Raw genomic sequence first — 22,884 nt, 5'->3', positions numbered from 1 at the left:
TTTCATGAATAAGGGGCTGTTCACTAATTACGTAAGCACATAGGGGGAGGGGGGGGGGGGGGGGGGGGGGAGAGTTTCACATTTGCTAACTATCTCTTACTAGGGGGGTAGGGGGGGTTTCCAAAAATCTTACGTAAGAAATGTTACATTAAAAATTCGTCACAGCCACATCCAAACGAAACCATATTACTCAGGTTTTTTTTTACTCATTACCTATTTGTTGGTTTATTTTGATGTTATGTTATTTAGCTTTTAATGTCTTTGAGGTAGTGCGTTCCGTCTACGTTCTCATACCTACTTTAAATTTTCTACTATGGATTGAAGGTATTTTAAACTTTTTAACATTGGAAAGGATAAAGTGAAGTAAAGTATAGTTAATTGTGAAGTTTAGAGAGCAGATGCATTCATGTTGATATGAAAAACAGTGTTTGGTAGAAGAGCAAAGAAAAATGGCTGGCTGTGTGATCTGTTTTTTACTTACGCGGTGCAAAATTCTACGATGCCCTGGTACAATAATGTGTTTAAGCAGTCGAATGTTGGTAAAGCCAGGAAAATTGCTTTGAAAAAGATAGTGATCTGCGGAATTTGACAGACGGCTATAGCCGTGGTGCAGCCTAAATTTTAGGACATTAAAGTGAAAAAAAGGATGAGGTCGCGATGGGCCAACGGAAGCGGGATTTTTCTGATTGCTGCGATGCGCGTTGTTTATAGGCAACAGATAAAAGAAAATATTTGGATGCAACCCATTTCCGAATGACTGGAATCAAGCAGAATTGTGAAACAGCACCAGCTGAAACATACCACCTTTTTATGGACTTTGGTGAGATCGTTTCATTTTAAAATTTAATGCTTTTACACCATATTTAATTTATATTGCTTATCAGTCCAATTTGCCAAGTAGAATTTCCCATGTAAATACCCCTTCCCTATCTATCTGAATACAGCACCCTGGGTCGCATGAGTTCTCTGCACTAAAAAAGTTCATTTAGCTGTATCAGATCTTCCCCATTATGATTACATTGACTTGTCACGGTGTGCATTATTGTACCACACTTTTTGAAAACCAACACTTGGAATGAGTTTTGAATCCCGATACTCGTTTTGGCAACTGGTGTTTATTGTTTATTGTTTAAAACATCAACGGATCACATGTTGATCCTAATGACTACACTATAACTAACAAATTAAAATTAATATCAACATAAAACTACACAATACTAGATACACTTAAAAATTTTCTTCGGAATACGTTCCTTGAGACGTCGAAGTCGAAATGTTCGGAAAACCGATTAAAAGTTTTTAGAATGCCGATGAAAGGGCTGTTTGTTTTGATTATTGAGTTGTACTTTGTGTATCAGCCAATGCAAGATGTGTGTAGTCACCCACTGCTATGCTATGCTATGTTATTTAGCTTTTAATGTCTTTGAATTGATAAAAAAAAGGTTCTATAAAATTTATAGAGAACCAATTCAAACCAATATGCCATCAAAAACACTAAATCACATAGTTTAAAAAGATCGTAACTTTTTGCTTTCCATCATAACAATCTTTTCTAATTGAGAAATTTATAGAAACAAAAAGGAAAATGGCACTTCGTGAATGACGAAAATGACTTCATCCAGAAAAAATCTTTATAAATCTATAAAAGGCGCTTTAAATAATGAATTTCTGGACAGTTTTTTTAGTGATAGACACTACCAACTTTAAATTATACAACCGATTCACCAAAAAAATCCTAAAACTTTATTGCTTACCGCTGAATGAGTCTGAGCTTTTAGGTTAGTTGACAACGTGATTGTCGTTAAAATTTTTTGCCCAAATTCTAGTAGTATATTTAGAAGGAAATTTTTTTAAAGATTTTTTATGTTTTTCAGGTAAAAACATAACAATTTTTTGTGGAACCATGTGCCAACCTGATCTCTCTTTTTTTAAATCGGAATTTCGGTTAAATATTGTTTATTCGATTTTGGAAATTTATTGAAAATTATTGTTACTCCAAACATGCTACGTCTTGAATAATGTTTTCTTTAATCGTTTATAACATTTCATCTGTTATTTTGTATGGATTGTGCTTTTCAAATACAGTTTTTTTTTTAAATTTTACTTAAAAAATGCTTTGCTTTGAAGCATGTATGTCACATTTTTAATATTTTCAAGCATTTTAGAAACGTGTCAATATCTCATAGAATAAAAAATATAAGATCTTACTAGGGGGGGAGGGAGGGTTTTGAAAAATCTTACTTTGCCTTACTAGGGGGGTTGAAAATTTCCAAAATCGTGCTTACGTAATTAGTGAACGGCCCCTAATTAGGTTCTACATCTATTGTAGAACAATGCAGGGGTCTATCTTATTAAAGTTAGAAAATAATTTTCAACACAGAAACTTTATAAACTACCCTAAAATTATTTAATTCAAAATAACAGCCTTGAGTTGTTGTAAAATTTGGTCTAAGACAGGGGTGAGCAACCTTTTGAACCAACGGGCCAAATTAAATTTGAAATCTTGTCGGCGGGCCGCACTTAAAATATATTTTTTTTTGTGATAATTATCAGAACTTCACGTCATTTTTCACAACTACAAATTTTTGGCGAAAACAAATCTGAAAAAGAAAAGATAAAACGAATTCACGTTCTTGAAAACAGTAATTCACGGCAGTAACAACACGGCTTTTTTTAAAACACGATATTGAAAAGGTACCTCGCCAAATCTTTGACATTTTTTAAATTCTTTCAATTTTTAATAGTTTTTAATAGTACTTCCTTGCGAACATTCGTTCTTACAACATTCTTGTTTAAACCGATGATACCATTCGTCATCACTTCCATTTAAAAATCTTTCGGAGTTTACCACAGTGATAACTAAGAGTGTGATAAATATATTTTTAAAGAAATCACAGTCTTCTTAGCGTTGGACGTTGAATCGCTATTTAACTTTCTGTGATTTTTTTTTTCACCATTAAAACTTGTCCTCAAAGCCTAAATTTTTTTTCCTACAAACGTTAAAAAGCTCGTTTGTTTAAATTGAAGTTCTGTATTGGATCATTGCATTCAGATGTTGAGCAAGGTTGTCGAAATCACAGAAAAATTTTTAATTTCTCGTTTTTTTAAGCAACTATCTTCCAAATTACGTTCTTGATTTTAGAATTTTTATCTTAATTTTTATCATTTTAATCTTATTTAGATATCATAAGAATAGGATTTCTAAAGCTATATTTTGACTATGGTAATGTGGATTGCGAATTATAAGTGAAATAACTCAATTTATCGATGTTTGTGATAAATTTTCTATCAAATTTCTGAAAAAAGCATTACAGATAATCTTCAAAGACATTTTGGGTGGAATCACAGAATTTCAGATATCAATTGTTTTTATCAAGAACTAATAATTTTTGTGGGTTGATTCATATTTATAAACAATCAAAAATCGTTCACCCAGGCTTTATTATTTAACTTTCGTAATTTTCGTCAATATTCAGAAATAAAAAAATATATCAGTTTTAAATTTAATTTTTTTTTGCCATTGGATAGAATAATTTAAAAAAAAATCTGCTGAGCATATTTTTTATCGTTCAATTTTATATTTTTTCTTGAAATAAAAAATAGGTATTGACTTCACTAAACCGGCTTCGAAATTCCTTTGACCATGTGTATGTTCCGATTTTTGGCTGTTCTTCTGACTCACGTTAATGGATTTTGCTCTCAAAGTGGAAGTAAAAAAGTATACTAATGAAAAAAAAACACTCCAATGCAACATTATACCAATAAAAAATATTGCATTTAAGCCTTGAACAGAACATAATAAACGTTCAAAATGCCAGAAAAAAGTTGACAATCCGAAATTTTGCAAACTATTTATTGTAGAAAAAAGACATAAAAATTTGAAAAAAGCTTCGCGGGCCGCACACAAGGGTCTCGCGGGCCACATGCGGCCCGCGGGCCGCGGGTTGCTCACCCCTGGTCTAAGACATTAAATGCATCAAACTTAACCTTCCAAAGCCGTTCGCTAAATATCCGTTTCGGGAAAATATGACTTCTAGATTGATTTCGTTCTCCTGGCTGTAAATGTTAACCGATTTTGATGATATTATATTCATTGTGTAGGTAATTTATTCTTATTACTTAACATTTTAAAATAAAGTCGATATGTATTTCCAGGTTATCAGAAACTGGTTAAGAATGTAAAAAGTCCGAATAATCAATTTTATTTTTTAAAATACTCATAACTTCTGACAGCTTTTCTGTATTGAAGTGTTATATTGATGTTTGAAATTGTTAAGAATCCATCTATCCGACAATGTATAGATATGTTGGGGTCCAATGAAAGTTTTGACCGCTATGACAGATCTTCCGGTAGAAAAAAATCTCACTTTTAAAAAACGACATCCAATTTCGTCTTTGCTTAGCTATATTTCATTTCTTAATGAACCGATTTTCAAAACTCAAATTTTAGTTTTTTGGCGTTAATTTGATCATTATTTTCTTAGAACATACTTGGTTTGTCAAAATTACCAGTTCATCAGTATATTGGAAAGACGATAAAGATGTTTGAAATGTGCGCTTCGGGTCATATTGACCCGAACAGCTTTGGAGGGTTAAAGGAAAGACGCAAGTAGTTGTTTCTCGCAAAATTTAATTTCTGGACCACTGTACATAGATGGATAACTGGGTATATAAATGAACAGGCGTTGAGAATGGGCGAACAGACTTATTTGAGAAACTACTTCATTAAATGATTAAACACACCGAATTATAAAAAAAATACAGAAAGGAATAGAAGAAAAATATTATAACAAATAACTACTAAAATAAAAATAGAACACAAAATGCAAGAAATTAACAAATTCTGCTAAAAAAGCAGCATCTATCAATGAAACAATAATTTTAAACATACCTTGAAAAAAAATTGCAGATGCTACAAAAATTGCAAAAAGCGATACAAATTTTAAAAAATCCATTTTTTTTGTTTTGTTTCGATTATATTGTTTTACCACCTTTGTGGCATTCGCGAATTTATATCAACGGTGAAGTTGGCAGACAGTCATTGAAAAACTTATCCGGTACAATTGTGTTCGATGTTTACACTTGGGCTTGAACTTGCGGACATCGGCTCAGGAGGCAACTGACTTGCCAACTGAGCTTTATCACAAGCTCTATAAAAAATACAATAATTACATAATTTACGAAAGTTTTTTCAGAAACTATAGGTTTCTTTTGTAATTTCTTTATTAGAAACGGCTCATACCTTGAGGTTTTAAGGAGCCAAACTCGTTTTGTGTATTAACAAAAATTTGTCAAAGTCTACATCAACTTGAAGAAACTAAATAAGTTTCAAAAATACTAAAAATAACGAAAAAACAAAAATTATTAAAAATTAGAATCAAAAATTAAAATTACAAAAAAGTGACTAAAATGACAAAACTAAAAAAATTACTTAAATTATTCAAATTAAAAATAACAAAATCTACAATAATAACAAAATAACCAAAAATTTAAAAACCTACGAGAATTCAAGTATCTGGATTACAAAAAACACAAAAAAAAAATGAAGAGACTGATCATCGTAGTTTAAGTTTGTTATGCCATATCGGTGAAAAGTGTAAACTTTAAACTGACAAAAAAAATTGCGAAAATTACAAAATTGATTAAAATGCCAAAAAATTGTAAAAATGGCCAATGTTACAAAAAGAAGGATAATAGCACAAACTACAGAAAATTAAAATATTATATAAATAAAAAAATATAATTGACAAAATTTTTAAAAATTTAAAAAATTACAATAATTTCTAAAATTACGAAATTAATTAAAATAATAATTTTGAAGATTACCTCAATTTGTCGTTGTGACTTTTATCACTTTTATCGTTTTTGTAATTTATTGATACTTGGAACTAACTTTCTATCATTATTTTATTTCTTTTACAGTCACAAATTATAAGCATTTAAAAAAGAATTAATACCTACTTGAATGTGAAAGTGAGCTGTATATTAGATTGACGAGAATTTCGGTTCAAAGCGATCACAGACTCCACGATCAGAGTTCGCCGTTTACCATCCAGAAATATTTGGGTTGGCTGGCCCGGTTAATTCCATTGTCTTTTAACATGTTTCCAAAACACTTTCGGTCTGGACTTAAGATCACGTTGTACTCGATAGTTTTGGTAACAACGTTTGCTGAATTTTTTGTATGCAGAAATCAGTTAACGATAAATATCCTTATTGTATTAAGGAGGGTCTTTCTTATTCAGTCGTCGTAGTTCCGTAGTGATCCAAGGATTCCATATATCCCTGTTATGTCCACAAATCAGACTCTACTCCAATATCTAATGAACTTATTTATGGGAGGAATTATCGGTAAAAAGGGATAAGATTGATCAAGTTTTTCAATATTTATCGATTATTTTTTTCTGTTAAGGGGTATGTGGCATGTTTCATAATTTTAAAACCAGTACTGGACTCGTATGAACATTAAACATGGTTGCAGAAATTTATTAGACTATTTTTAAGTTGATTTAAAAATCGATTTCGTCTTTGTTTAGAATTTGATGCTTTGGGGTAACATTGATCAATCTCTATTTTGACGGTTTTAACGAGTTTTTTTTATCATAAAGGATACAAAACACCTTTATCATATTTACGAATGCTAGTAATTGATAAACTTAGACAGTTCGTTTGTTAAGGCCAAACAACAATTAAAATAGAAAGAAGGGTCATGATACTGCATAAATTAAGGGGCTTAATTTTCTAACATTACTTATAAAATTTTAACTACAAAAAAAAAAAATAAAACAAATTCCTTCAATCAACTCCAGACCATCGCACTATTTCCCTATATTTATTTCCTTCAAACTTTACCATTCGATATGGTTTCTAGCCTTTTGTCCTAGACTGGCTTACTCTTGGAAAACGTCCCTATTTTTGAATATCAAAAATTTACCTCAAAATACAAAAAAAAATCTACACAAAAGCTATACATTTACTAAGGAAAAAGTTAAACTGTCACATAAATCAACCTGCTGCTTCTAAACGCTTTGATTTCATCAGGAAGGGTGTTTGTTTGTGAGCCTTCGAAAACATAGATATTTTATGATTTTAAATAACATTTTTACTTACATTTTAAATTTTCAAAAACAAATCAATTTGTTCAAAATTTGAAACTCCACATGTAGGTTTTCAAACGTAGAAAAAAATTTTAAGATATTTTAATGTGGATGTTTATGTGGAAAACTTTCAGGTTGATCAAAGCTACCCCGGTGATCAATATCACCCCGTTTTACGGTATAAGAATCTATGCATTCCGGTTTTGACTTCCGACCTAGTTGGACGTGTTTTGTGATAGAGGTGTTCAATCGGGATATCCATAAATATCTTTTGTTTCTTATCGTGCTATTGTTTACAATTGTATAAGCTTTTGTTCAAAGAACACATTGTGCTGAGTGGTGTAACGTATGGCGGAAGACCCCGGAGGGGAACCATCATCATGGATGTTTGGCTCCCGCTTTGCTGGCCTCAAAGAAGATGATGGAACGCTCAAACAAATGGATAAACGGAACAAACGGGTAGCCAAACGAGAATCAAAGAGGGAGAACATCTACATGAAGGTTGCGAAAATGGATCTCAAGGATGACAATGGTCCCAGGTATCTTGTGCTCACGAGGAATGACCCAAACTGTTCAATGAGTAATGTATCGCCATTTTTTATTAAAAAGGCACTAGATGCAATCACCCCAAATGTAGAGATCAGTAGGCTTCGAGACGGAAAATTATTGTTAAAAACCGTTGATAGGAGTCAAGCCACAAAACTTCTAAAACAGGATCACCTCGCTGGAACAATGAAAATTAGCATAGAAGAACACAGTACCCTTAACACAACTAAAGGAATCATTAGTTGTTATGACCTCAAGTTTCTGAAAGACCCAGAAATCAAGGAAGGCTTGAAAGACGAGCACGTGGTCGATGTGCAACGGATTAAAAGAAAAAAATAAAAAAAGGTGACCTTGAAGATACATCAGTGTTCATTCTAACCTTCAACCTTAGTTATTTGCCGTCATCTGTAACGTAACGTAGGTTTTCATTCCTGCCGTGTTCAACAGTATATCCCGAACCCCATCAGATGTACCTCATGTTTAAAATTTGGACACAAGAAAGTGAATTGTCGTGGAAACCAGATTTGTGGAAATTGTGCTGAACTTTTTCATGACACCAATCAATGCCAGCGTGAAGTGAAATGTGTGAATTGCAGAGGTGCTCACAACGCTTTTAGTCGTGAATGCCCAATATTCCAAGACGAGGTAGAAATTCAAAAAATCCGTGTTATTGATCGTGTAAGTCAACGAGAAGCTCGACAACGTAGACGACAACAAGCTCCAGCAGTCATTGTACCACGCCTTGTGGAAACATATGCCCAAGTAACCCGAGCCTCAACAGACGTAGCTCAAGGCAACCAACCCAGTGAACCACAACCAAAGCAAACGGATGAATATCGCAAGATGAACACATCAACCAACATGAGCTACCCTAGCGAAGACCCAGTGGGAACCCCGGACATCTCGACGTCGCCCATGGCGATGACATTGATCGTTCGATCGGTGATTACAACGTGGCCAGCCAAGGAATATTTAAAGAAGGTAGTGTCGAGGCAGCCCTGCTTTAGTATTAGTACACACTGCGACGTCACAATCACGAAAAATCTGTTAATTTATTAGGAAATTTGTCTTTTTCGTTGATAATTTGAAGAATTTGCCTTAAATGTTCCACTTTTAATACCTGTTATTCTAGAAGGATTCTTGCTCTTCAGAATTGGTACGAAAAAAGTTGGATTTTCGAGTAATTTTTGTATGAAATAGACCATCGAAGTTCGAAAAAATGGTGGATTTTCCCTACTAAAATTTGCAAAACTTTAAAATTAGTTCAAAGTCTTCCATGAAAATGATCAAGTGCAGTTTAAGATCCTTATTACAAAAAAGTTATTAAAAAACAAACTTTTATATAAAACCACAATTATTTATTCGCATTTTAGTAAATCGAGTTAACAATATTCAATTGATGTTAATTGTTCTACATAAGAATTGAATATGGTAAACCGATTGGATAAAAATCATAACAATCACCCAACACAACACCCAATAACTACCAGCTAGACCTTTTTAAAGTAGATTTTATCTTCGTTTTTGAACGTTTTAGCTTCAAGATGACATTGCATTCATTATTTAAATGAGAAAAAAACATAATGCAATCTTCAAAGGAACAGAAAATTTCATAATATAGTGAAATAGAGGTCTTACAACACAATCAAAATGAAATTGGAATTCATTTTCGTTCTAAAACATGTTTTTCTTTGAAATTTCTGCCATTCGCATATAAATTTTCGATACATTCGTTTTTGTGACGTCACAAAAAAAATCCAATATGGCTCTCGACACTATCTTATTTAAATATTCCTTGGTGGCCAGCAGAACTTACTACCAGTAATTCAAATCAATCAGAAGAAATGAATAGATCAAGTGCTAGTATCACAGAAACTTTACGTGAAAACAGTTACAATACAAAACTCAAGTGAATTAACAGTCTTAGGACAAGCAATCAGAAGTTCAATTCTTATAAACGAAAATATCAGTGTATCAGATATGTAGTTCAATAGTTTTTATCGATAAAAAAAAATATATTTAGAATCTGATAGCTTAATTATTATCTATACATGTAGAATATAAACTTTAGCTTAAGATACTTTTGTAAATCAAGGTGCTGATAGCCTAAAATATGTGCTGTGCACCCATTCTTTCAATAAATAAATAAATAAGAATCTATGCCAAACGGGCATTAACAAGCTCTCTAATAACCGGCATTGTCCTTCCAGCACAACCGCGTTGCATATGTCTAAAAGAAACCAAATAAAACATACCTATCTTATGTTCTATCAGAAGACAAAGCAGGATGGAAACAATCAGCCAGCAAGGATATTAGCTTCGTTCCATTGTTGGTAGCGATTTTTTTTTCTACTGGTTACTGTCAAGTGGTAGTTGTTCAATGAGCCATGGTTTGATCGATCGATCGATCGAAGTCAAGATGGAAAGAGACAGGAGTTGATCAATCAATTTCTACTTGTTTCGAACTATTTCGACCAGACTTCATTGAACAGACATATTGTACCAAGCGCTGTGTGTGTATGTAAACCGGCATTTTGAAAATAAAAAAACATTCTTTTGACGTATTTGCTTTTACCCTGGTGGTCCACCAGCTGTGCACTAAGTGCTGTCATAGCGTTTTTTATATGAAGATGACAGCAGTTAGTGCGCCATTGGTTTTCCACCAGATAAAAACAAATACGGCATTTGCACACGGCATTGTGTTTAAAGGAAAAGTATGACGGCGCTGCATACAAAGAGGGTAAAAAAAAATACTGCAATAAACTTAATAGCTGAAATCATCAAAATAAACGTTTGGATGGATGGAATTTTGAAATTAACAAACGCTTGCTGCAGAACATTCATATTTCAGCATACTGAAACGAGATTTAAAAAGTGAATCTTTGATTTGCATTTTGATGGATTTCAGTCCAGACTGGAAACTGAATTATAAAAATACTTATTTAAAAAAAAATGGTAATTGCTCCAAAAATATTTTTATTAAAAGTGTTGTTAGGGGATAAAAAAGGCCATATTAAGTTTGTTGGTGTTATCATTAAGCCAATCTAGGCAAAAGGGGAGGATGGGGATACTTGATCCCCTTTTCTTATTTTCATTATATCTTTTTGGGAAAATTTAACAACTCGCCGTCTTCTGCACTTTCTGAAAGCGTGTAATTTCAATAAAATAAGCTCCAAAAGTTAGAACGATTCCTTATTCAGGGTGCCCTGACCCTAGGCAAAAATCTAATTAAATCCGAAGATAAATGGTCCGTTGGCTATTTTTGCCATATAAGTTCTCATTTCACAGTTTATAAGTATCAGACAAAGAGAATTATAAAAGTTTGTCTTTTACCATAGCGTCATTGCATACTTTAAGGCGCAATTTTCTAGTTTTTTGATAAACACGGTATTATTAGGCCTTTTTGGCAGATAAGTGCTCGATACACATAAGTTATTGATCAGATATTAGTAATTTCATGATAACCAACGACCACGATCAATTCAGATGAAAAACACATCTTTTTGGACTCTAGGGATCCATTATACCCATAACATACAATTTGGAAAACTTCTTCTTAAAAATTGAGAGTTTATTATTGCTTTGAAAATATGGAATAATGAAGTTCATATTATACTCTAACGATTGACATAGTGAAATAATATTTTTTTCATGTAAGAAACATTGCGTATGAAAATGAAAAAAAAACTTCCATAACACTATATATCAGTGTGATCACTGTACGCCGGAGCCAATTGGAAACGGAACGGAACTCATTCAACCCATTAAAACAGTGACATGGCGTTAGACAGGAACGGTGATCGTTCGGGATGACTAAAATTGATTATCGTACTTCCTGGCAATGCAACGGAATGGATTCGATCGGCCTCAAACTTAGGCTGCAGAGTGAACATAATAATCTTACTTATTGTTTTTGTTCTGGAACCCTTTGGGTGAAGGGTTATTTTTACAGTTTTACAAAAATAGTATGTGTGCTAATTTGCCCTGTAGTTGCTCCTAGAGTTTGTTTGGCATATTTTTGACTTATTCATTTTGTTTAAAAATTTTTTTTTTGAGACATGGGAATATAAAACAAAATTTTGGAGTTGAATAGCCAAATGAAAAAAAAACAGCATCTGAATGAAGGGAGGAAGAATGCTTAAGCGTCGTTATAGAATCCATTGGGACGCCACTGCCCAATTTGGAACTACACAGATTAGAATCGGTCCTTCCTTTGAATTGTAGATTCAAGACACGCAATGTGCTACCTTGCTTTTCGAATTGAAGTAGGTAAGTTATAGTTGTACAGAATATTTCAGCTAGAATTTGATGGTTGACTCAAGACGTTTGATCATTGATCATATGAAAAAATATTTTTTTTATATGCTTCATAAGTTTATCTGCGTCAATTATGCTCACATTACACGAGCTCTAATTGTGTATACTCTTGAGAGCAAGGCTTATCATACTCGGCGTGACGTTCCAAAAATAAAACCATATGGCCCCTGAAACGTGTATGAATCATTCGGGAGAAATATTGTTGTTGGAAATTTCCGCTGCGGTAGGTAGGTTATATTGCCATTTATGAGCGGTTATATCCTGTCCGGAGGAAGAAGAATGACGCGCTATGCGGTTTGCGTATTTGATGATCGCGAGAAAACATAACTGCAGCAAATGCATCGGCATTGATCTTTTTCATACAGAAAGACGATTCATCGGGCGATTCGCTTTTTCCCCAAAAAGTTGAATTGCCTTTGTGCTGAAACATAAATTGACAATTCACACTACTTTACTGCCGTTCCAAGCAAAACTGTTTTATGTGACCTTTGGGTCATTTTCCCTTTTTTGCTGGAAATGCTCTCTTTTAGTGTTTACTTTCGAATGAAAACACAATTAAGTAAGGTATTAATATGATATTGAATAGAAAAATATACAACGATGGTTGCTGGCATTTGGCAAAAAAGTAAGGCAGCGGATGGATTATATGCGAAAACAAAAAGTAGCAACCATCCGATGTACCTAAAAAAGTAGCACACATCGATAGAATTGGCTTAGCAGTAGAACAGCACATGTGAGCGCTGCTTGGGTGATTTTTTGCCCGGTCGGACACAATCTCATGTGTTCAACCCGTCCGTGTTTCAATGTTGGTAGGAATGCGATGGGTTTCTTCATCGCTTCCTATCAACATTGAAACGGCGAGCGGCAAAGAATCACGCAAGTAGTTCAAAAGCTGTTCACAAAACAAAAGCCCTGCTCACATTTTCACCAACTATTCAATTTCTTATACCCAAAGCGCTCTAGCTTTGATCTTTCCACCTATAATACTTTCATGTTCTTCCTAAATATTCTACCTTGAATTTTCACAACTCGCCGAAATGCCAAAAATTAAATAAGGAAATAAATGATTTAGCACATTTCTCGCTTTAAGTCATTTGTAAAAATTAAAAAATTCATAAATTATATAAATATTTCAGTTATATCCAACTGTTTTTTTAAAATTCACTTAATGTGCTAAATCGCTTACTAAAGCAACCAAATGGACTCAGGCAATAACAAAACGATAAAAATTCGACTTTTAAAGATAAATGGGGATGTTTTCTTTCAAAGAGTCTCTAAATTTATGAATATATAATGCCGTCATAAAATATTTTATTGGTTCGCACCAACATGAGATACCATAGTTTAAAAAGTACAATTTTTTGCTAAAAAAACCAGATAACCAAAAAACGCATCCTTAAAATTTTTCTGCTTCCTGTAGAAAAAATGTGCGCGTTTTGATTTCATACAGATGCTTAGAAGACATTTTCTTGTATGAATTCATTCAAAAAAGTTAGAGAAAAACTACCGTCAACTGGGGCAACATTAGGCTTACCAGACGTCCTACTTTGGTAGGACATGTCCTACTTTTTGACCCTTTTCCCTACTTTGAACCCAAAATATCCTACTTTTTCGACATTTGGTTGGTCCATAGTCTACTTTTATTTCTCTTAACATGGAAACACCTAATTATACCAATCTGCTTTTTCATTAAAACCAAATCAGCTATACTCATTCTCAGTTACTTAAAGTCTATTCGCATTTTTGTTGTTGTTGTTAAACGAATTATTGAAATCTTAGAACAGCCACCAAGTGAGTGAGAAAAAAAAGGCGAGAAATTTTTTATGAAATTCAAAAACTAGACAGTTGTGGAGGTATGATGGATACTCTCATCAAGTGTCAAAATTCAATTTCCTTTTTCTCTGCTGTCTGTTTTTACTTTCAAATGCGTAGTTTAAAATATTGAATGAACAGCACGGACTCATGAAGCACTTTCGAAACATTTTTTTAAAATAATTCTAATCAAAGATTCATTACGATTTTGTCGAACGTCCTTGTTAACGTGTTCTCAAATTCAACAATTTTAACATAATAACACATTATTGAAAAATGATACTGAGAAGACGCCTGAAAATAAATCAGCTCATTCTATTCTATTCTATTCTATTCTATTCTATTCTATTCTATTCTATTTTGTTTACTTATAGAGGATTTTAACCACCTTGGTCATTCTTCCTCTTAAGAAAGTGTGTACATTTGGTCTTAATACTACAGTTTATCTAACAATTTTGTCAATACTGATGTTATGAAATCGCTTGGTACATCTTTGTACCTGAAAATGATCACATTTTCATATGTGATGAAAGGAATTAGAGAAACATGAACTATCAAAGAACGAAAGAACATAAGCCGTAAATATCATGAAAATTTCGAAAAAGATACAACGGCTCACCGACAGGACTTGAACCTGCAATCTCCGCTTCGGTACAACGGCGCGTTAGCCAATTCCACCACGGTGAACGTGATGGAACCGGCGAACACGAGCAATCGAGCTCTGCCGATCAACTGCTGGACCTTCTATCGAAACACCATGTATATCCCGCATGTGATCTTTTCCCTCTATTGATCTCTCTTGTTTCTCTAACCCCACCCATCGACTCGGGATTTTAGCCGAGCGAGCACATGGTCGATTGCTTCGGGTTTTGCCGCAACTTACGGTCAGATGAAGAAGCAATCAGTGCCGCTCAAGGTTCCGAGCAGACCAGTTACACAGGGAGGTGTTGCTCTGTTGAAATCAATACTGATGTTATGAAATCGCTTGGTACATCTTTGTACCTGAAAATGATCACATTTTCATATGTGATGAAAGGAATTAGAGAAACATGAACTATCAAAGAACGAAAGAACATAAGCCGTAAATATCATGAAAATTTCGAAAAAGATACAACGGCTCACCGACAGGACTTGAACCTGCAATCTCCGCTTCGGTACAACGGCGCGTTAGCCAATTCCACCACGGTGAACGTGATGGAACCGGCGAACACGAGCAATCGAGCTCTGCCGATCAACTGCTGGACCTTCTATCGAAACACCATGTATATCCCGCATGTGATCTTTTCCCTCTATTGATCTCTCTTGTTTCTCTAACCCCACCCATCGACTCGGGATTTTAGCCGAGCGAGCACATGGTCGATTGCTTCGGGTTTTGCCGCAACTTACGGTCAGATGAAGAAGCAATCAGTGCCGCTCAAGGTTCCGAGCAGACCAGTTACACAGGGAGGTGTTGCTCTGTTGAAATCAATACTGATGTTATGAAATCGCTTGGTACATCTTTGTACCTGAAAATGATCACATTTTCATATGTGATGAAAGGAATTAGAGAAACATGAACTATCAAAGAACGAAAGAACATAAGCCGTAAATATCATGAAAATTTCGAAAAAGATACAACGGCTCACCGACAGGACTTGAACCTGCAATCTCCGCTTCGGTACAACGGCGCGTTAGCCAATTCCACCACGGTGAACGTGATGGAACCGGCGAACACGAGCAATCGAGCTCTGCCGATCAACTGCTGGACCTTCTATCGAAACACCATGTATATCCCGCATGTGATCTTTTCCCTCTATTGATCTCTCTTGTTTCTCTAACCCCACCCATCGACTCGGGATTTTAGCCGAGCGAGCACATGGTCGATTGCTTCGGGTTTTGCCGCAACTTACGGTCAGATGAAGAAGCAATCAGTGCCGCTCAAGGTTCCGAGCAGACCAGTTACACAGGGAGGTGTTGCTCATAACATCAGTATTGATTTCAACAGAGCAACACCTCCCTGTGTAACTGGTCTGCTCGGAACCTTGAGCGGCACTGATTGCTTCTTCATCTGACCGTAAGTTGCGGCAAAACCCGAAGCAATCGACCATGTGCTCGCTCGGCTAAAATCCCGAGTCGATGGGTGGGGTTAGAGAAACAAGAGAGATCAATAGAGGGAAAAGATCACATGCGGGATATACATGGTGTTTCGATAGAAGGTCCAGCAGTTGATCGGCAGAGCTCGATTGCTCGTGTTCGCCGGTTCCATCACGTTCACCGTGGTGGAATTGGCTAACGCGCCGTTGTACCGAAGCGGAGATTGCAGGTTCAAGTCCTGTCGGTGAGCCGTTGTATCTTTTTCGAAATTTTCATGATATTTACGGCTTATGTTCTTTCGTTCTTTGATAGTTCATGTTTCTCTAATTCCTTTCATCACATATGAAAATGTGATCATTTTCAGGTACAAAGATGTACCAAGCGATTTCATAACATCAGTATTGATTTCAACAGAGCAACACCTCCCTGTGTAACTGGTCTGCTCGGAACCTTGAGCGGCACTGATTGCTTCTTCATCTGACCGTAAGTTGCGGCAAAACCCGAAGCAATCGACCATGTGCTCGCTCGGCTAAAATCCCGAGTCGATGGGTGGGGTTAGAGAAACAAGAGAGATCAATAGAGGGAAAAGATCACATGCGGGATATACATGGTGTTTCGATAGAAGGTCCAGCAGTTGATCGGCAGAGCTCGATTGCTCGTGTTCGCCGGTTCCATCACGTTCACCGTGGTGGAATTGGCTAACGCGCCGTTGTACCGAAGCGGAGATTGCAGGTTCAAGTCCTGTCGGTGAGCCGTTGTATCTTTTTCGAAATTTTCATGATATTTACGGCTTATGTTCTTTCGTTCTTTGATAGTTCATGTTTCTCTAATTCCTTTCATCACATATGAAAAACAATTTTGTACTTTTCAGGAATACCATTAGTTTGTTCTCGTTCGTAATGTTTAAAGCTGCCGATGAATCGTAACCGATTCCGCTGCTCTGCCGTTCCGTTGCGTACAACCTGCACTCTCCGATAATATGGGAAACTGTGAGTGGTACATTGCACGTGTTGCATGTGACTATTCCTTTTGTGAAGAACTCCAGGTGCGTTAATTTCGTGTGGCCTATCCTAAGCCTTGTCAAGGCACGTTGCTCAGGGGGTTACTTCTATCGTTCCAACGTAGAGTGTTGATTTTCACTCTTCTCAAAAATAGTTCCCGATTACTAAGCCATTCTTCTTCCCATTTCGATCTTATCAGCTCATTGAATAATAATGATAACACAAAAAAATCTTTCATTTTTTAAATTCCAATGAAAGCGTAAATCATACTTATGTAGTTATTAAAGTTGCAACAGTTTTCGGTAAAGGATTTTTATCAATTATCAATATTTTGGTCAACGCCAATGAGCCTTCATATTATTTTATATTTTTAATAAAGGGTGATACGGTCAAAATTTGGTCAATATCAACTTGACGTATTTCTTTCAATTTTGCATTTAAAAAACCTGAACACCCCTCATTTTGAAGGTTTGTGTGTGTGTAGAATGTTGCTCCTATTTTGATTTTTGAATTCACTCTTCAGTTGTCGAAATGCCGTCCAAGGAAAAAGAGCAGCGTAAAATTTTGCTCGCGCATCGCGAAAATCCGAGCTACTCGCACGCAAAGCTGGCAAAATCGCTAAAAGTTTCCAAATCAACCGTTACAAATGTAATTAAAGTGTTTGGGGAACGTTTGTCGACAGCCAGGAAGTCTGGATCGGGGGGAAATCTAAAACCGGAAGCCGCTGAGACGACAAAGAGAGTTGCCGATAGTTTCAAGCGAAACCCTAACCTCTCTCTCTCCGAGATGCCGTAAATAAGCTGGGTGTGTCGTCTACAACCGTGCATCGAGCCAAAAAACGAGTCGGACTATCGACTTACAAGAAGGTAGCGACTCCAAATCGCGATGATAAACAAAATACGACGGCCAAAGAGCGATCCCGGAGGCTGTACACGACGATGCTGACGAAGTTTGACTGCGTGGTAATGGACGACGAAACCTACGTCAAAGCCGACTACAAGCAGCTTCCGGGACAGGACTTTTAGACGGCAAAAGGAAGGGGAAAGATAGCAGATATTTTCAAGCACATAAAACTGTCAAAGTTCGCGAAGAAATATCTGGTTTGGCAAGCCATCTGTACCTGTGGCTTGAAAAGCAGCATTTTCATAGCTTCCAGGACTGTCAACCAAGAAATTTACGTGAAAGAGTGTTTGAATAAACGTCTGCTGCCTTTCCTGAAGAAACACGGTTGTTCCGAACTGTTTTGGCCGGATTTGGCATCTTACCATTACGGCAAAAAGGCAATGGAGTGGTACGCCGCCAACAACGTGCAGGACAAAAACCCTCCCAAATGCCAGAGCTCCGCCCAATTGAGAAATGCTGGGCTATTGTAGGCTTGCCAGACACTTTCAGAAAAAAGCGGGACATTTCACGACAAAAAAGCGGGACACAGCAGAAAAAAGCGGGACATTTAAGAAACTCTAAAAAAAGCTTAATTGTATTGCAATACTTATACGAATACCATCAGCCAAGGTTATTTAAAGAAAGTACGCTGAGATTTTTTTTGACACGGATTGATTTTGGTCAGGTTTTCTTACATGATTTCTATTTACACGTTTTTTTTTTGCAATAAACACGATTATTTTTCACGGTTCTCGTAAATAACATAACACCAAGGTTTTCAAAACAAATTCTGTGTTTTGACGATGAAAAAACCTGAGGTTCTAAGATTTTATCCAAAAATTCTGTGATGGTTTTCTATGGTGCTTTTTTCAATAATTCAATGTCATTGAAAAGTCACGTCAATTTGCGTCTTTTTTACATTTTCTTTGAGAAAAATCAAAGAACATTATTAGTTTTATCATGTTTTCCAATTCATACTCGAAAATTCAGAATGTATAACGACTCAAAAAAATTTTTTGAATAAACGTATGCAATTTTAAAATTTTGTGGAATCTGTGAATATTTCTCAAATCCTGTGTTTTGTGACAAAGATTCTTTGATGTAAATTGGCTCTAAATTCTTTATAATTAAAGATTTATCTGTGATTTCGGCAACCTTGAATAACACGTTATTTGGGAGAAATATATCAAGTCCTACATGTAAACGCCGAATTTAATATCGTGTAAAAAAACCTATGTGCATTAACAAATATATTTCAAATTTGTTTCAAAAATTTCAAACTCAAGAAAATTCCCATTATTGTATACTTGACTAATTAAGTTGAAAAAGATGGTGTGTAAAAAGCAATTGAACTTAGATTTTGTCGAAAAATTTAGATTTATAATAATTTAGAAGCACTAAATACTAAAGGTATTTCATTAGTTGAACGTGCTCCAAGAACGATTAATTGATCCGAATCTTACTGTAATTTCAGGGCTTTCTAGTATTGTCTTATGTAAACTATGAAAAATTGATGATTGTTTTGAGAAAAATGACCTATTCGATTTTTCTTTGTGTTGTGTTGCGTATTTTGAGAAAAAAAGACCTAATCAAAAAGAGGATAAAGTTTGATTTTTAATAGTGTTAGTCTGTGAATTTTTTAAAGTTTTCCTTGAAAAAAGCGGGACATTTTGAGGAAAAAGCGGGACGGCGGGACATTCAACAAAAAAGCGGGACATGTCCCGCTTTTGCGGGACGGATGGCAACCCTAGGCTATTGTCAAGCAGAACCTAAAGCAGACCAAAAAAACTGCTAAGGACGAGCAGCAGTTCAAGGCAAACTGGCTTTCTGCGGCGAAGAAGTCTGACAAGATGGCTGTACAAAATCTGATGGCAGGGGTTAAGCGTAAGGCCTGGCAATTTGGATTTGGAAAAGCGGAAGCCTTACTGAATATTTTTCCTGAATTTTATACTAATTAAACTTGAAAAATAAATTTAATTTGATTTTTTGAATAAACGATTTCACCGATTTACACGCGTTTTCCGTTGACCAAATTTTGACCGTATCACCCTTTAAAAGATAAAAAAATTATCAACTTTTTTTTATTGGATTTATGTGTTGTCTCTAGATTTGTTTTTTCAATATGTAACAAAATCTGGCGTCCTTCTTATTGTCCTTCTTATGATTAAGAAGTGTCCTACTTTTTCCTTGTTTTTCATACCAAAAGTCCTAATTTCCTCAATTTTATTCTGGTAAGCCTAGATTCATGCAACACTTTTCAACTTCAATGGCTTTAAAATATTAATGTTTAAAGATAATCAAACCTCTTGTACATCAAAAGTTTAAAGGTTTATGGAACAACAAACTGAAGTAGTCAGAAAAATTACTGGTCTCACCAGTTATTTTTAAATTTACAATTACATGCGTGTTTCGCCTTACCAAAAAAGGGGGTAAGCCGCAACAAACTCTGTAATTAATAAAAATCAAATGAAAACGTTTGAAAATGTCTAGTTTTTAATACATTTGTGATTTTATAACACATAAAGCACCAATTGCAGTAATTTTTTGTTTTGTTCGAATTAAATTTAAATTTTTTTCTGTCAAAAATGTTTTTAAGAAAAATGTGTTAGCCTGCTGCATTCATTTAGAGGTAAATAATACTACAAAATATTCTATTGACTGAAATCTTCAAAATGAATCTAAGGATGGATGAAATTTTAATGTTAACAAACGCATAATGCAAAACAATCATATCCCAGCATTTGAAAATGCGATTTGTGAGAATAAGTTCCGATTTGCATTTTATTGCATTTTGCCCCAGACAGCTATCATCTTTTTTTATCATTCAATGATAATTTTATAACGATATAGAAATACAGTAGTTTTTCGATTTTATCACGATCAATAAAAAATTTCACCGTGAATATGGCGAAACCGTGAATTTGTCGAAACTAAAAATTGATGTAGAAAAAAGTATTTTTACTGTCTTAAATCAATAATTTCAGTAGTGGAAACGTTTTGTATCAACAAATTTTGATCATTAGGCGTAATTATCAAAGATTACTAAACAAAAAGGATCGTTTTCAGTTCAAATTATTCTTCTCTAAAGCAAATTTTTAGGTTTTTTCTTGAAATAAAACCATGTTGTATATCCATTTGATAGTCTACATCTAATTGATGTGAATTATTTTGTTTTGATGGAAATTTAACAGTCGTTATCTCTTATTTCGATTTTGAAAAAAAGTTCAAAGAAATTAGCATCAAAAATTTTTTCTGCTAATTTCAAATTTCAATATTTTATCTTAACACCTTTGATGAACTAAAAAGTATATTTATTCGAAAAATATTTAGAAATTTGCTCAACTTAGACTTCTACAGTGTGTTTCTCAAAATTTGCTTTATGGGCAGATAATCTTTTGTCTTTATATGTAGAAAAACAGAAATCTTAGTCATATTTTCAGACAAAGCTAGAAGAATTTCATTTTGGTCTTACAAAATTATCCATTTAGACAATACTAAAGGTTATCCAATAAGGATTACGCACGCCACTCTTTAAAATAAACAAGTTCAACAAAAAAATTAGAGACACTTATCTCTTTTCAAAAACGCTTAAATTCACCCACATTTTTATATGATTCGCATAACCAAAAAAGTTAAATTTTTTAAAGCGTCTAACCAACACAAGTAACAACACTAGCATCAGCGTGACGTTAAAATACTTGTGTCGATTATTACAAGCGTTTTTTAAAATCCAAATGACGATTCTGAACACTATACAGATAAAATAAGCAGTTCAATGGCATTTTCATATTATTGGATACTATTACTATAACATAAACCATAAAAAATATCATAAACAAAGACGCTCTATGCTTTTGAATGAAAATTAAGGACCTGGAAATGGTTTCAGAATGATTTCTTAAAAAGCGTGATAAAATCGAAACAATAACCGTGATAAAATCGAGCGTGAATTTGGCGAGTATTGATAAAATCGAATAGTGATAAAATCGAGAAACTACTGTAAAAATTGAATGAGTGTTGTGGTATACAAATGTTGCATCTAACACTGCTTTTGCATGATGAACCGTTTGACGGTACTGTTTTTATCGACACACCTTAACATTTTGACATTAAAAAAATCATAACTCGTTAACGAATCGTAATATGTACATATGTGATGTCTGCGAATTTACCTCAAAAACCGTTGGTTACAAGTTTGTAGAAGACAGTTTAGCTCTATTTTTTCTTTGGAAAAAATTACAAGCTCTAAAATTGATAAATGATTATTAAAGCGCAAGGTTTGATGAGCATTTCTTCTCAAGACTTATCAGTCTCTTTGTCCTAGCTAATTTTGCCACGATTAAGGTCCGTCCGGGACCAATGTGCAATGTTAATGTTTAAACAATCTGGACATCTGGAGAGACTCTCGTAAAGACTCTAGCTGAACTCATACAAGTTACTGCCTTCCATGAACACGTGATCGGTCTATTTGCTACGTATTAATCTCTTCCAAAAAGTGATTTGAAACGATGAAACAGTTTCAAATTACATCTAATTCGATATCGAGAACTGAACCATAATTATGTACGACAAACCGCTTTTCCAACTGTTAAAAACTAAGAAGTAGCGTGCTATCTCCCCTTGACTGTATTGAAAACAAATTCGTTACCTTCTAATTTGATTCTAGAATCAGAACTCTACTTCACTTCAAACTCAGAAGATCTTGCTCAATGCGCAATCGTATTTTAATCGTTATTTTTTCCATTTAGGTATGTTTCAATGTTCACACTTGATTAAGACCGAAGTACTAAACTAGAACACTCATAAGAGGTCAACGTTGCATCAAACGTTCTCACTAATCTCGCACCAGATTTAGAAAAAAAAAACCACACCCGAAACCAGAACTTTTCGTCGGTTAAACTTGAATGCCACTTACAATAATAACACATTACTATTTACTCCATATATGCATTGAATGAACAACGACAGAACACTCACTGAGCAAACTAGCAGCAGAATCTGAATTTCGTTATCAATAAATGTTTTTTTCCGCTCTCCCTCGCTTCAATTATGTAGCCCTTGTCTTTGCATTTGTTTGTTTTTCCATACATCCTACATACTTACTGGTGAAGCACTATTACCAGGCAATAATTTGATAATTTTATCGCTGCCTTAGC

The 22,884-nt window shown here is 34.7% G+C and overlaps 1 protein-coding gene across 2 annotated transcripts in view; it reads right to left on the bottom strand.

Annotated features, from left to right (window-relative positions):
• LOC129744389 (fibrillin-2-like) overlaps positions 1-22,869 on the bottom strand; it is a 38,141-nt gene extending 15,272 nt beyond the window's left edge. Inside the window, exon 1 of one of the 2 annotated variants that reach the window (XM_055736894.1) lies at positions 22,644-22,869. The gene's annotated coding sequence lies outside the window, so the exon portion shown is untranslated. The remainder of the gene's footprint in view (positions 1-22,643) is intronic. The other variant, XM_055736895.1, reaches the window with a different exon arrangement.
• Positions 22,870-22,884: the final 15 nt, after the last annotated feature.

The sequence above is a fragment of the Uranotaenia lowii genome, chromosome 2 (assembly GCF_029784155.1).
Source record: "Uranotaenia lowii strain MFRU-FL chromosome 2, ASM2978415v1, whole genome shotgun sequence".
Lineage (NCBI taxonomy): Eukaryota > Metazoa > Arthropoda > Insecta > Diptera > Culicidae > Uranotaenia > Uranotaenia lowii.
This window is presented reverse-complemented; position numbering and strand designations above follow the sequence as displayed.